The sequence below is a fragment of the Aptenodytes forsteri genome, unplaced genomic scaffold (genome assembly GCF_000699145.1).
Source record: "Aptenodytes forsteri isolate BGI_AS27 unplaced genomic scaffold, ASM69914v1 Scaffold56, whole genome shotgun sequence".
NCBI classification, from domain to species: Eukaryota; Metazoa; Chordata; class Aves; order Sphenisciformes; family Spheniscidae; genus Aptenodytes; species Aptenodytes forsteri.
The window spans coordinates 5,294,453-5,300,615 of NW_008796213.1; the positions used below are offsets into that span (position 1 = coordinate 5,294,453).

Below are 6,163 nucleotides of genomic sequence, written 5' to 3' on the forward strand. Positions count from 1 at the left end.
ATTAATTTTTTCCAAACCTCAAAATAGCCTGTATGACCTCTCATCAGTTTCTACTCTGCATGAGTTCTCTGGGCCTTAGAAGTCTAAAGTTCTTGCAAACTATCCAAACAGATGAGAGATTTTCAGGGATGACTTGTGGTTTAACCTCAGCTGACAACTAAGCACCACCTATACACGAAGGACAGAACCTTTATCCACACACAGAACTGGAAAAGTAGTTCTGTACTACCAGAACAGCTCCAAACACCTTATGACATGGGAGGTCTATGTAGATTTCCGGGGTAATGCCACTGCTGTAAAGGTTTGCTTATTTTAAGGAGCCACTCTGATCAGCGACTCAGCACAAGCCAGGATGAGCCTCACCTTGTTGATTATGCATTGGCCCTAATAACTTGTACTGACTCATATTCTGTACTCTTGTCTGTACATATTCTGTCCAGTATACATCCATCTTTGCTGATGTTGGCAAAGACATTTTACTTTTTTTCCTTTGGACTGCTGTTCAAATAGGAATTTTGTTTCCTTCCTTGTAAGAAAAAAAAAAAAACCAACTCATTTGTAATGGGTTGATCAAGTATTTTAAAGCTAGCTAGTTGATGCAGATCTGCATACAGACTGCCACATTAATCAGTCTTTCCAATTGGACTGAGGTACTTCAACTCTAAGAACAGAAATGTCTGCAATTTCAATGTTTCCCAACTGGGAACCTGGTCTCTTTGAGCCAAGAGGGTGTACTGAATTGTAATAGCTGTCTTCCATGGCCTGTCCAATCTCATGAGATTTCATCTCCCCTTGCAAGATTCAGAGAGAAATTCCTATTGATCTGCTTCTGCGGTGCACAGCAGGGAAGCGCTGTTGCTAATTCTAGTTAGTTCACATTGCAGCCCATTAGTTTCCTCTTAGCTGTAATCTCTCCCTCATACATGCAAAGGTCTAAACAGCCAGCATGTCTGCACCTGAAGTTATCATTCTTCTGAGCACAGTCATTGAATGAAGGCAATTCATTAAAGACAGTTTGGAAGTAATACTGATGCCTGTCTGTCCTCTCCTGGAATCACCAGCTGACAAAGGCTGATGGCCATAAGTCAATTATCTGTTTACTTAAGGGCATCAGGCCCATCACGACGTAATCCATCAATAGTAACCTTGACCTGTTCATTAAGACCAATTGAAATAACCACCTTTTGAGATGTAAATGAAAAACATGGAATCAGGAGCAAAAAGCATTTTTTGAACCAGCTTCCATCTCTGCACCTTCTAGGTTTACAGAGGAGGCCAAGAAGGAACGACATCCCTTTGCATACCTGCCCTTTGGGGCAGGACCCCGTGGCTGCATTGGCATGAAGATGGGTTTGCTGGAGACAAAAATGACTCTGCTGAGGATTTTGCAGAAGTTTCAATTTAAGACCTGCTCAGAGACTGAGGTTTGTACATGCAGAGGCTTGAAAGCCATGCTTGTCAACATCAGTGAGTTGACAGTGTGTCCTAGACAGGACAGCATACTTGCCTTTGTGACTTTCTCTTCATTTGAGAAAATTGCTAGAGCCACTTCCATGATAAGGAGCGATAAGAGGCCTGGACTGCACGTTTTAATCAAAATGTGATTTAACCTTTATGATTTTTCCAACAAAACAGTTACACACCCCTACCTTAGTGGAGAGCATTGTAGCAACACTGCAGCCAAAATATCTTGATTTGTACAGGGAGAGAATGGGTGTAGATCCTTCATGGGATCTCAGCATTTTAGTATATGCCTATTGCTGTATGTATTGCACCTGGCACTTACTCAGCAGCTCTAGAGTTTACAGAGTTAATTTCTTTCTGTTCAGATCTACAATATACCTGGGCAACCACTGCCTCAGCCTCTGGCTGTAAATTCTATTTAATATTATACTACCACAGCTGACTGTAAAACAAGTACTTTACAGCTTCCACAGTAATCCTGGTATGAATTGGTCCCCCAGCAAAAATGTCTGCCTGTATGTGGGGGTGTTATACACACATAAACAAATACATACAACTGTACATAAGATGCTCTTTTTTCTTTCAGATTCCTTTGCAGCTGAAATCAAAAGCCACACTTGGACCAAAAAATGGAGTCTACATTATGCTGGAATCTCGCTAAAAGAAAATGTACATCCTGAAACCTCCTGGGATTGGCAGCCCTTGTTCAGTGACTCAGTGGGTATAATTGTTTTTCAAAACCCCAAAGACAGGTAGGAGCCTAAGTCCCACTGATGGTCAGCAGGTGCTGCCTCACTGCCCTCCTGTGGGACATCCTCCAGTCACTTCTTAAAATGAGATGTGGGCTCCATAGCCATTTGGTGGTTTTCAGATTGCTGTGAATAGTATCTGCAAAGAAGCATCCCACTTTCACTTGCTATTCTACATTACACTTCCTTTCACTCATCTTTGAGAATGCTTTTTTCATGCTCAAGTTCAATGAATGGAGCAGGTGTTAAGCGTACACTAGATTTACAATAGATTTTAATTACCATTCATTATCTCACACATCCTTCTCATGCACTTCTAAGTCCCTACTCTAGAAAAAGCCCAAGAGGCACCACAGTTATAGCAGAAGACCTGGGATCCAGTACATTGGATTTTATCCTGAACTCTGCTAAAAATCAAAGCAGAGTCTCCTGTACAATGCTTAATCTCTCCCTGTGTCTGTAAAGTGGAAGGAGTTGCACCTTCTTCGTGCTTTTGAAGTGATTTGAAATATGCTTAGATTAACAATTTGCACTTGGCACATTGCATCGACATAATTGGAGAGGAATGAAGAGTTCCCCTGTTTACCAGTTAAGTTCCAGTAGCTAAGACCAAAGAAATGAGGTGGCAGCCGTTTTGCTGGTTACTGAACTGCTGTTGGAAAGGTGGAGAAAAGAAGATACAAATTTAATGAAAGCAGGAAGACTGGAGGAAATTTAAGGGTATTCAGAAGGTGTTGGTACAACATCTGCTTCACTGCTTTGAGGCCTTTCCTTTCCAAGCATTGCAGTTGGCACCATCCTTGTCTAGCTCATTGACTCAAGGACATTAAGAGCGCTGCATGCACTGAAGCCAATGGCAAGGGAGTGGGATCCAGGATCATCAGTCCCAGCAGCTCTTGATTCCTCATGTGACCCCGGAGCAGGTCATGTCCCAAATGTCTCACTCCAATCAGGAAGGAACTTCTCTGATTGCCAGCTGCAGCAGCACCATAGATCCATTCAAGCTGTATGGCTGTGCACATGCATCTACACAGCCAAAGCAGTACGCTTTCACGCTTCGCATTCCCTCCATGCTCTTTCCTACTCCTTGACAAAGCCCTTCAATCACCACACAGCTAGTGGAGCATCACACAGCAGTGATCGATTGACCTGAAAAAAAGACATTTCCTTCACTGGGCACCACAAACTGGTTGGCTGTACAACAAAACCATGAGAGGAGATGGTCTCAGTCTCAGGGTCCTTTGTTTTTCTTTTTTTTTTTTTAAGTTTTTATAAATAGCAAAAATTCTTATGGCACCATAAGAATAAGGAAGCACCTTTCGGTTCTTTGCAAGTGTTGAATTTCTGCTTGCTGGCATATTCTGCTCGAGGTTTCCTTAGGAACAGCATCTGTCTTGGTGGTACGCACAGAGAAGTGTCATGGCAGCAGTAGGAAGAGACTGACTGCTCAGCTTCACTGCAAGGATTGCTGGAAGGAGCCATCTGCTCACTGATCCCTAGCTGTAGTTTCTCTCCAGCAAGCACCTTTTGCTGCCGTCTTCCCACACGCTGCCTTAACACTGATCAAATTACTGTTTCTTGCTCCTGGAAGATTTTGTCTTTTTCTTTCATGGGATTTTTTTTTTTTTTTAAACCAGAACTGTGCAGGTAGTTGTGGTGAAGTACTGACCTGGCAGTCTTGGAATTGTTCCTATTTATTTCCACGGAGCACCGCTGGCATGCTAATAAAGTGCCCTGTTACAGACACACTGGTTATATGAATTACTGATGGAGTGATTGTTATTTATTTGAAAAGCAATATACTGTATATACCCTAATTTCTACACATTATCCATCATTTTTCCCTCATGAAAGTAGTGTGCTGGCAGCTGATTTACTGTACAGCTTATACATACAACTGGCAAAAAGTTGGATGGGCCTTGCCTAAAAACATCCCACCTACCTGAATGAGCAGGAAGCTCATTCCAGTCTGAAGTTAGCTGTCAAAGGCTTGTTTGCCCCTTCAAAAATATCCTGTTAATCACAGTGTGTTTGTGCACCCATATAACACAGTCCCAAACCGATCCTGAGCAGAGTTGGCTTTAGTATTCATTAGAAAAAAACTACTAAAAAAGGAGTTATGTTTATACTTGCAACATCAAAACATAACTTTATATCTTTAAGTTATGGTGATTTAGCATTTGTGGTACAGCACGCTTCAATCAACAGCGGTTGATTCTAGGGAGGAACAAGGAAGCCAATTTAAAATAACTTCTCTCCTCAGAAAGAGTAAATGTGTTGTCTTGCATTGCTGAGCCGTGGGTTTGTTTCAAATTGGGCATGTCTGTTTTACAAAAGGGTCTTAGTCATTCTCTGACAGCTGATACAAAGCAAAGGATGCTTGGTAAAGGAAAGCTTCTATTAAAAACATCTTCTGGGACTTTGCAATGATTACAGAAAGCTGTCAGTATAAAGTATTTTTAATGAGTGCTGAGAGAGAAAAACCTTTACAGTTCTGTACTTCATAAATAGTTTTCCTGGAAAAACAGAGCTGGGTGTTAAAAATTATTATGCTTGATTGATTGTAAATTTGAACCGTCTATTCTTACCTGGCATTAAACTGCAGAATTTCCTCTGTGTGTGTGATACTTTCTGAAATGACCACCTTCTCATTTCCCTTTGTTAAATGATGTTTCCATCTTGGACACAGGCTTCACCTAATATCAGACTCTTCTGTGCATTTACAGTAGTAAATATGCTAAAAGAATTTAAAGCTGCTTTACAAACTGTTTATTTCATTGCTTGGTTCGCACTGGCCCTGCTCTCTTTCTTCTGACTGTGAAAAGTCTGATGAGTCTCTAAGATGTTTGCTCCCTGCACTGCTGGGTGCTATGGCTACTTTCAAGGAGGGAGCAGGATTCCCTCAATTGCTAGGATTTTTGCAAGTAGAGATGAAGCCATGACCGGGCCTGAAACAAGAAGTGCAAGGGAGCTATTCAGGCCCGTGAAGCCTATCCCCTGATAAAACAGCTAAGTCCCAGTAACCCCGGCCATATAAAACAGCCATCCTCCTGGGTTTTGTGCTGGAAGAAGTATTCCAAGTAAAGCAGCATTTCTACAACTCCCACTGGCTCTTCGGCTCAAAGGCAGCCCTGAGCAATGGTTTCTAAGAAGCAAGTCTTCTCCAAGCCAAGCAGCACTGAGCACACTACCATAGCTGGTACGTGCCACCCACCTAAGTTCCTCTTATCCACCACCCCTACTTTGCCAGGCTGCAGGTATCCGAACTGGGTAGTGTACTGCCACTCCTTTGCTGCCACCACTGACAGACGGGATTTTGGCACCCACATCTTATAAAATCTAGGCAGAATGTCATGACAAACCTGATTACAGGTAAAACTCATTAAATGGTGTGGTGGGTTGACCTTGGCTGGCTGCCAGGCCCCTACCCAGCCCAGCGGGCAGGGGGGCAGGGGTTCATAAACTACTGTGCTCCGTACCACACTACTGGCATAGCAAAGTTGTTCAGCTTCTGCTGGCTTGCCATCTGTCTTGCCAGGATGGACCTGTTATCAAAAAAGGAAACAACCTTCACAGCTTATCTTTCTCCTCACATGGTATGGGAGTGAGTGAGAGATTATTACACTGTTCCTGCTCAGTTTCTTGTCTTAAGTAGCTGAGATACCCTCCTCACTCAGAAAAGAGGTTCAATATCAATTTTTGTCTAAAGTTTAGATTTAATGCAAACGACTCTTTAATCTGTTTATTTCCAAATGCAATCCAAACAGCTGTAGAGGGACTCCACTACTTAACAGCAGCATGAACCTCATGAGGTTTAACAAGGCCAAGTGCAAGGTCCTGCACCTGGGTTGGGGCAACCCCCAGTACCAGTACAGGCTGGGGGATGAAGGGATTGAGAGCAGCCCTGCCGAGAAGGACTTGGGGGTACTGGTGGGTGAAAAGCTGGACGT

General features: G+C 42.8%; 1 long non-coding RNA gene across 1 annotated transcript; it reads left to right on the forward strand.

The window, feature by feature from the left end:
- The first annotated feature begins 1,253 nt into the window (after positions 1–1,253).
- On the forward strand, positions 1,254–4,824 carry LOC109279725. The gene is made up of 2 exons (XR_002086315.1): positions 1,254–1,424; positions 2,051–4,824. It is a non-coding gene; the product is annotated as an uncharacterized LOC109279725 (long non-coding RNA).
- Positions 4,825–6,163: the final 1,339 nt, after the last annotated feature.